At 42.9% G+C, this 9199-nt stretch overlaps 1 long non-coding RNA gene across 1 annotated transcript; it reads left to right on the top strand.

Moving 5' to 3' along the window:
* Positions 3871-6087, top strand: LOC107632912. Its single transcript, XR_002359134.1, has 2 exons — positions 3871-4218; positions 5909-6087. It is a non-coding gene; the product is annotated as an uncharacterized LOC107632912 (long non-coding RNA).

The raw sequence follows: 9199 nt of genomic DNA, 5'->3' as shown, positions 1-9199 counted from the left end.
ATAAAAATAAAATATGTACACTAATTAATAATCTAGCACACAATTGAAACTCCCCGGCAACGGCACCAAAAATTGATGCGTAGCAGAAATTAGGCCAATTAAGAGATTGTAATATAAGAGCAGCGTTGCGAGTATAGCCCCTAACCAGCTAAAATTCGTCTCATCAATTTAGAAAGGTTGTCACGAAATTTAGAATAAAAATACTGGGAGTATGAGCCCCAGGTCGTCTCCCAACGAGTTGCAAGAAAGGATGCTAATTTATTAATCAGGAATTCCAAGAGAATTTGAGTTTGGGTAATGAGCAATTAAATAATTGTGAATTAAAGCAATAAAAACTAAAAAAAATTTAAAATATTCTAAATAAAAAGCCTTGACTAGGGGAATGATTAATCGGAAGTTCTATCCTTGTTGGGATCTCTTAAGTGTAGAATAAAAAAGGTTGTTGTTTTCACTTAGTTAACCCTTACTAAATAAAGGAAAGTCAAGTGATTGAGCTAACTCTTATTTGCAAATCCTAGTCCTCTCCCTTAGGAAGGTCTAGCGTTAGTAAATACAGAACTAACCAACAACTTCCAGCTTAATCACCACTTAAGCATTCCAACTCAAGTGTCTCCTTTTAATCAACCCCATGTTAAGTAGGGAATCTACTCCATTGACATGAATATTACGCTCATAGAAATATAAGAAGAAGAAAAAATAAACTAAATAAAATAGGTATTGAAAACTAATTAAAAATAAAAATAATCCTTTGCATTAATAAATTCAAAATAATCCAATTACCACTCTAAACAAGAATTAAGAATATGGAATAAATAAAAGAGCAAGTAAGGAAACAAACTAGAATAGTATCTTCAACGGAGGTGATGACTCTTCAATATCCCAAAAGCAAAAGCAATAAACTAATAAAACGTGAATGTAAAGAAAACCTAGAGGCTAGAGGCAAAGCAAAAGCATAAAACTAATAAACTATGAATGTAAAGAGAACCTAGAGGGAGAGTAAATTCTCTCTAGATTCAGATCTAAAACCTAAAAACTATCCTAATGAGAATGTGTCAATGTGTGTTGAGTCTCTGCATGTTCCCTGGCTTTAATCTATGTTTCTAGGCCAAAAACTGGGTCAAAACGCGGCCCAAAATCGCCCCCAGCGTATTCTGTTAATTCTGCAGATTGCGCATGTCACGCGTACGCATCAGTCACGCGTACGTGCGCTGGTCGTTTTGACGTGTCACGCGTTCGCGTCAAGCACGCGCACGCGTCATCTTGCAGATTCCAATCCACGCGTACGCGTTAGGCACGCGCACGCATCGCTGCAATTTTCTCCATGTCGCGCGCACGCATGAGCCATGCGTGCGCGTCGATGCTCGCTGGTCATCTCCTTAGTTTCTTGTGTTCCTTCCATTTTGTTTGCAAGTTTCCTCTCTATTTTCTAAGCCATTCCTGCCTTATAAAGCCTGAAACACTTAACACACGGATCACGGCATCGAATGGTATAAAGGAGAATTAAAATACACAAATTAAAGATCTTTAGGAAGCAAGTTTTCAACCATAAAACAAAACTAGGAAGGAATTGTAAAATCATGCAAATCATATGAATAAGTGGGTGAAGACTTGATGAAACCACTCGATTAAACATAAGATAAACCATAAAATAGTGGTTTATTAATCGCATATTTGGCCGCCTCCCTTCTCAATGCTCTGGCCGCCTTCTCGTCGTCAGGGAGTTTGCCGCTTTCTAAGAAGTCGGTGATTGGGTCCATCCAAGAGGGGTCTATCTTTGTCAGGTATAGGGTGATTGCTGGTTCTTTTATCAGGCCCTGAATGAGAGACCGGTTGCCGGACCCTGGTTTTGTGCTTGCTAGCTTGGATAGGAGGTCCGCCCGCGTGTTCCTTTCCCTCGGAACGTGTTGGATCGTGACCTCCTCGAATTGTTTGCTCAACTCTTTGACCTTCTCCAGATACTTTTGTAACAGTGAGTTTCTGGCTTGGTAGCTTCCATTTACTTGAGAAGTAACGACCTGCGAGTCACTGCACACTTCGAGCCTCGTGGCTCCGACCTCGCTAGCTAGGATTAAGCCGCCCAGGAGGGCCTCGCATTCCGCTTGGTTGTTTGACACTGGAAACTCAAACTTGATTGATTGTTCATATATGACCCCGGCAGGGCTTTCCAGCATGATCCCGACACCTCCGAACGTTTGGTTGGAGGCTCCGTCTACGTGGAGCCTCCACCGTATGCTCGTTGCCTCGGTTGGGTCTCCCGTTACTTCTACCAAGAAGTCGGCCATGGCCTGCGCCTTAATCGCATGCCTGGGTTCATACTGCAAGTCGTACTGGGATAGCTCGATAGCCCAAGTCATCATTCTTCCCGCTAAGTCGGGTTTCTGGAGTACCTGGCGGATTCCCTGTTCTATTCTCACGACCACTTGATGACCTTGGAAGTACTGTCATAATCTACGAGAAGAGGTCAGGAGTGCAAGTGCCAACTTCTCTAATTTGCTGTATCTCAATTATGCTCCTTGGAGTGCTTTGCTCACAAAGTAAATTGGTTGTTGGATCTTCCCTTCCACTCACACCAAAACCGCGGCCATCGCTTCATCCGTTATGGCCAAGTACAGGTATAGTGGTTTTCTGACCTTGGGCTTCCCGAGAACAGGTGGTGTTGCAAGAATCTCTTTGAAATTCTTGAACGCCTCTTCACATGCCGGGGTCCACTCAAACGCTATCTCCTTCCTCATCAAGTTGAAAAACGGCAGTGATTTCGCAGCCGACGCACCGAGAAAGCGAGACAATGCGGTGAGCCTTCCTGACAATCTCTGAACATCCTTGACGTAGCCTGGGCTCTTCATTTGGAGTATTGCTTGACACTTTTCGGGGTTGGCCTCTATCCCTCTCTGGGTTATCATAAACCCCAAGAACTTTCCTGCTTCCATGGCAAAGGCACACTTGAGCGGGTTAAGCCTCATGCCGTGTTGTCGGAGGGAAGCAAACACATTTCTTAGGTCGCTTAAGAGGTCTTCAGGTCGGGTGGTTTTTGCAAGGATATCATCCACGTATACTTCCACTGTTTTGCCTATGAGATCGTTGAATATCTTGTTCATTAACCTTTGGTATGTGGCCCCGGCGTTCTTCAGGCTGAACGGCATTACTTTGTAGCACTTTATTCCCCCCGGTATTATGAACGCTGTTTTTTCTTTGTCAGGCCGGTGCATCGGTATCTGGTTGTAGCCAGAATAAGCATCCATAAAGCTCAGATACCGATATCCCGCCGCCGCGTCAATGAGCACATCAATGTTGGGTAGGGGGTAGCAGTCCTTAGGACATGCTTTGTTAAGATCGGAGTAATCTAGACACATCCTCTATTTTCCATTGTGCTTTCTTACTAGAACTACGTTCGACAGCCAGGTCGAGTAGTCGAGTTCCCGGATAAATCCTACTTCGAGGAGGCTGGCCGTCTTCCTGGCTACCTCCTCTGCTCTTTCTTGTGACATTTTCCTTCTCCTTTGAGCCACCGGTTTGGCCTCCGCCTTGACGGTCAAGTGATGTGACATGAGTTGGGGGTTTATCCCCGGCATGTCGGCTGGCGTCCAAGCAAATAGGTCACCGTTAGCCTTGATCATTTTCATTAGAGGTTCCTTCAATTCGTGTGGGAGGTTTCTGTTCACGAAGGTGAACTTCTCCTCTGTGTCACTGACCCTAAACCTTTCTAAGTTCCCCTCTGGTTCGGGTCTGGGCTTGTCGCTGACTCTTGCGTCCAGGTCGGCGAGGAACACTCCCGATGCTTCTTTAGATTTCTTTCTTAATTAAAATTAGGTTAAGCCGTTAGTCATTTCATCTCTATTCTCAACCCTAGGCATTAGGGCTTCCTCGCCGTCACTCACTTCCTCGCCGTCACTCAGTTCTGCGTCGCTCTTCACTCCTTCAGGCTTCAAGCCTTCAGCTCTTCTCCAAGTCTCGAAGGCTGTCAAGGACCACATCCTCTGCTCAGCTTCGCCGGTAAGTCGCCGTCACAGATCGTCCGGTCGTTCGCCGTCGCTCACCAAGACACCAACCCTCCTCATTCATCTCGGTCGCCTCGCTGCTGTCGCTCACGGAGCTCACGTCGGCGTCGCTCCCACTTCCCGCCGTCACAGTCCTCGCCGACTCGCCTCTCCGATCTGCGGTCCCTGGTCTCTGCTCACCTTGTCGTCCCTCCTTCCTCCGTCGTCATCTCTCTGGTGACTGGTAAGCACTAAGCACTTCTCGCTCAATACTTACCGCTGATGTGCATCTTCAGTTTTTTTTCTTTAATTTAATGTTTATGATTTATGTTTTATCTTAAAATAGTTAAGATAAAACTAAAATTAATTTTGATGCTCAAAAGAACATTTAAAATTCAATCCATAGATTCTTTTGACTGGGTAGATTCCTGCATTGTGTAACTCTTCTTCTTGTAAAATTCTTCAATTTCTGATTTGGGTGATAACAGATTTTCTGGGGAGTTTCCTGAATTTGTTACTAAGTTTTGTGGGTTGAAATAGCTTGATTTAGGGAACAATCAGTGTTTGTTGGCTCAATTAAAAAAAAAAATCATTTCCCCTTTTTTAAATAAAAAATTAAATTATGAAATTGAGCTATGAAGTGACGGTGTGGGTTGATGGCTTCATCCTGTTGAAATTGAAATAGCTTGATTCTTGTTGAATTCGTTACTCTGAGTCTGAGATTGATGGCTTCAACCTGTTGAATGATGATATAATAATTCCACTGTTGTTTTATTTATTTATTCATTTATTGAAGCTTCACCCTTTATGTTTTTCTTTTTAATCAAACTGAACCAAAAAGTTTTGTTTTTTTCTCCTAAACTTTAGCTTCAATCCTTTTAAAAACTTGAGCTCTGAAATGTATATTATTTATATATACTTTTGCTCCTTTTTCCTGTAAACCGCAACAACACACACATTTCTTTCTTGGCTTGAACCATGGCTCCTTCTAGATCTGCCTACTGCTTAGCTGTAACCATGTCCAACTTTTTCTTCTCCCTTTTCTTTTCCTCATTATTTAATCATGAATATAATAGTAACAATAATAATTACTCCTTTTAATTTACTTGTGCTATGCCTGTTTATGTTTGTAGATCATATTAGTATTTTATAATATGTATTATGAGTTTGTATTTGCAAGACACTACTACACTCTACAGCATAGCAGCCTTTTTCTCTTCTTTTTAATCATCAGTGCATGCATCATCTTAATTAATTTTATGAGATTATCAAAGATTCATAATCCAATCTTCATCATTATTACATTTCAATGCTGCTTATTATACATGCTATATAGCTCTAAACATTTCAAATGTATGTATTCCATTATTATCATTATTATTAGATTAATGTTGTTCATCTAAGGAATGTTGTGGTTAGAAATGATGACTTGAACTTGAACTTGAACTTGACCCCACTAGGCTAGAGGAGCCACTTTACTTATTCATGTGACTTAAAGCCTTGTGTTAAGTGTTAACAAGACTGAAATGTATATTATTTATATATACTATTGTTTTTATTCAGTGTTTCCTAGAGTAGAGACATCAAAATTTTGTTGTTCTTGAGTCAATGTTCTTTTACCTCTTGAGTCAATTTTGTTGTTCTCTATGAGGACAAGCTGATAGCTATTACCCTCCTTTCTTTCTAATTTATTTTTCCATTTCAAATCATTTTAGTGTGTTGTAGTGACTCTGTTTCTTTTGATCATTTAAGTTATGCATGTGTATTCATAAAGAGTAAAAAATCTCTGATTTTATTCTGATTTTGCATTTTGAATTTTGATTTTATTCTGATTTTGCAATTGTGCATTCTGATCTTTATACATTTATATGATTTATGTTAATTTTATACCCTCAGGTTTAAATCTTGATTTGCAAACTTTATATGATTTTCAGGTTTAAATCTTGATTTGCAAACTTTTAATGATGATGAAAATGTTGAAAGTGATCAAGAATAAGGGTTGAAGTTTCCTTTATATCTAATATTGTAATTTCTTTATTATGGTGTTAAATTTGTAGTGATCTAACACTTTTTTTTTAATTTCAAGTTATTTGAGCTAATGACATTGTATGAATTTTATGTTTGTAGTTTAATTTATCTATGAATTTTAAGTTTTTGTCTTAATTTATATATGAATATGTAAAAATTAAAATATTTAATTTTTATAGGGGCGGGTAGGGGTGGGGCGGGTACCCGCAGGGGCGGGTTCGGGTACTGCAATTTATAGAACCACGAACTCAGCCATTACCGACCTTCTCCCACGTCCTAGTCCTACAGATACCGGTAGGGAGATTATCCCGTCTGGCTTGATAAAGTGGTCGCCCAAGCCCACTACCCCGTGTTGGTGAGTCCTTAAGTTGGCATCCCGGAGACCCAAGGCATCAAACACGTTACGGAACATGATATTCGAGTCAGCCCCGGTGTCTATAAGGATCCGCTTGATGATGCCGGTTCCCACTCTGGCCGTGATGACCATGGGAGGGTTTTCTGCCAGGACTTTGGCGTCCTTCTTGTTTGCCGATTTCGACCTTGGAGCAGCGTCTCTTGCTGTTACCACGTTTACTATGGTAAGGCCGTGTTCGTTGTCCTCTGGCTCTTGACGTCGCTTCACCACACGAGTCTTGTCCTCTCCCTCGCGATCGCGATCTCGCCTCCTCAGCTCCCTGATGAGGTGGGAGAATTCGGCCAGCTTTCCATCCCGGATCGCTTGTTCTAGCGCGTCCTTGAGGTCGAAACAATCCTGCGTCTTGTGCTCGTAGCCCTTACGGTAATCACAATAGAGGCTTTTGTTCCCCCCGGTTCGGTCATTTAGAGGTTGGGGCTTCGACAGAATTTCCTTCTCGGCTATCTGCTGATAAACTTCTACTATGGGGACGGTAAGGGGGGTGTAGTTGGTGAATTTCCCAACTCGGGGGAACGGCCTGGATGTCTTGCTCGGCCCGCCGTCTCTGGTGTGCTCCTTCAGCCTTTCCCCTCCACCGTGCTGCCGGGGTTGATTGTAGGCGGGCTGCCGCTTGTTGGCTGCCACGACTTGGCTGACTTCTTCATCGTTGATATATTCCCTAGCCACACTTAGGATCTCTCGCATCGTCCATACTGGCTTCGTGGTGAGATGCTTCCTGAAATCTTCATTCAGAAGTCCATTCGTCAAACACAGACTGGCCACCGAATCAGTTAGCCCGTCAATCTCCAAACACTCGTCGTTGAATCAGTCCAGGTATTTCCTGGTTGGCTCGCTGGGCCTTTGTTCCACCCCGAGCAAATTGATCGGGTACTTCGCCTTTGCGATTCTGGTAGTGAGTTGGGCCAAGAAAGCGCGGCTAATGTCTGAAAACCTGGCAACAGAACCCCTGCGGAAAGCTGTTAAACCACCGTATTGCAGGTCCCACCAGAGTGACCGGGAAAGCGCGACATCTCACTTCGTCGCCTACTCCCTCCAGGTTTATTCTGGCCTCGAAGACCGTAAGATGCTCCTGTGGGTCTTGGGTTCCATCATACCTCATGTCTGTCGGCTTATCAAAGTGCTTTAGTAGCCAGACCTCGAGGACGGAATAATGAAACGGGGTTGCGCCCATTATCATGGGTCGTCGCGTTCTCTTCGGCCTTTCTCCGCCGTCCTCCCGGTCTCTCTCTGTGGCGCGCCTCCCCTCAGGTCGGGTGTATATCACAGGGTCACGCCATCTTTGGGGGCATTCCCGCTCCTCCCCGACGCTTTCAGACTCGGATCGCGGGCTGGGCGTGCGCTGGGAGTGACTTCTCCCACGTGTCTCGGAAGACCGGGAATAGTCTGGCTCGTGAGTTCGTTGACGACGTTCTTGATCAGCCAGCTGACGCTCCAAGTTCTACATCCTATGACGCAATTCCTGCATTCTTCTGGCGTTGTTGCTGCCTGTCCCCCCAAAGGGTAGTCTTTCTTGGGATCGTGAAGACGGCTCGGGTCGTCGTGGAGGGGACCTCGTGCGCTCCCGGGAAGAAGCCACGGAGGTTGCTCCCCCGGGATCTGCCCCACGACCATGGTCGCCAGGACCCTGTACGATGTCCATTTAGGCAATCCCCACATATGGCGCCAATGTTCGGTCCAGGTACCGGACGGTTCGGAGAGGTCCTTGAGTTGATAAGGTGGGGTATCGCCTGGTCCTGGGTTGCGGGGGTGAAACTGGAGCAGCCGGCGTCCCGAGCTCTTTGTGTGGAGAGCGGAGGTGTCACCTGCAAAGACACTCCGACACTCTAGTCCGTCAAGTGTGCATACAAAAAAGAGGTAAAATGATGTATGTGACGTATCTTGGGGCCTACCCTCCCCTTATATACCTTGTCAGAAAAGTGGGCCCCATAGTAGAAGGCCTCTTTCCAGGAAGTTTCCTTCTCCCCAGCTGTTATGCAGCTGACAAAGAGAGTGCATGGCCGGATCGATAGGTCTTCGGGCCGGATCAGTCCACACGTCTAGCTGGGCTGGGCCGTAACAGAAATAAATAATAATATCAAATGAATTCTCACATACAAATTTCACTCCTTCAAATATTTGTAACAAAATCTAACTATAATAATATACTTTTAATATAATTCTATCATCCATTATATATTTTTCTACTCACATTTACAAAACTCTTTCACTGGAATTCTTCTCTGAAAGAAAAGGATCGAGGGACAAAGAAAAAGAAGAGAATTAACAAATATGTTGCCTATATAGACAACACAAATTAGACTCCTTTATTATTTTTTTCTAAAATAAAAAAAATCTAAAATACTTAAATTGAACCTACTGATTTCTATTTTATAAAAATTCAAATTTTATTCTACCGAAAAATTCAGACTGCCAATTTCATCATGATTTTTTTGTTAAATAAATCGAACCCTCCGATTTTAACATTTTTAATTTAAAAAGCCTAACGCCACAAACAAATAAAATACACCCCTCTTTCATATCAATACATAACACACCAGCAGAATTCATATGAAAAAAATGAGCCGAATATAGTAAACATGATATGTGCATATTTCTCCTGTACATTTTGTACACTAGATAACAATAAAATATAAATAAATTTATTTTTAAAATATATACTTTAGTATATAGATAAATCACTGAAATCAGTGAGGTACATTATATAAAATAAAAATTGTGTAACAACCATTACTAAGTAATCCACACCCTTGATTTTGCCAAGTGTACGGTGGCCAACGTTTGG

Source organism: Arachis ipaensis, chromosome B03 (genome assembly GCF_000816755.2).
Source record: "Arachis ipaensis cultivar K30076 chromosome B03, Araip1.1, whole genome shotgun sequence".
Taxonomy (NCBI): Eukaryota; Viridiplantae; Streptophyta; class Magnoliopsida; order Fabales; family Fabaceae; genus Arachis; species Arachis ipaensis.
Note: the sequence above shows the minus strand (reverse complement) of the source record. Positions and strands in the feature narration are given on the sequence as shown.